This window comes from Seriola dumerili, unplaced genomic scaffold, assembly GCF_002260705.1.
Source record: "Seriola dumerili isolate Sdu_G_001 unplaced genomic scaffold, Sdu_1.0 BDQW01000070.1, whole genome shotgun sequence".
NCBI classification, from domain to species: Eukaryota; Metazoa; Chordata; class Actinopteri; order Carangiformes; family Carangidae; genus Seriola; species Seriola dumerili.
In genome coordinates, this window is record NW_019174325.1 from 541,510 (window position 1) to 541,724 (window position 215).

The window sequence follows — 215 nt, forward strand, 5'->3', positions numbered from 1 at the left end:
CCCTCCCCCTCCCCCTCCCCCCTCCCTCTCTCCCTGTTGAGGAATATGGATGTGAAAGTGTTTGGATGTGAGGCTGGCAGAATGACTGTGGGTGAGTAATAGAGAAAACACTGTGTGTGTGTGTGTGTGTGTGTGTGTGTGTGTCCTGTACCTGAACTCTGTAATAATAACAGAGATGGTACCGTTTTGAGCCAAATGGAGCCAGTGTAACCACA

General features: G+C 49.8%; 1 protein-coding gene across 1 annotated transcript in view; it reads left to right on the forward strand.

Moving 5' to 3' along the window:
* The window catches only part of cttnbp2 (cortactin binding protein 2), a 111,458-nt gene that overhangs the window by 39,080 nt on the left and 72,163 nt on the right, over nt 1–215 (forward strand). The gene's annotated exons all lie outside the window — the stretch shown is intronic.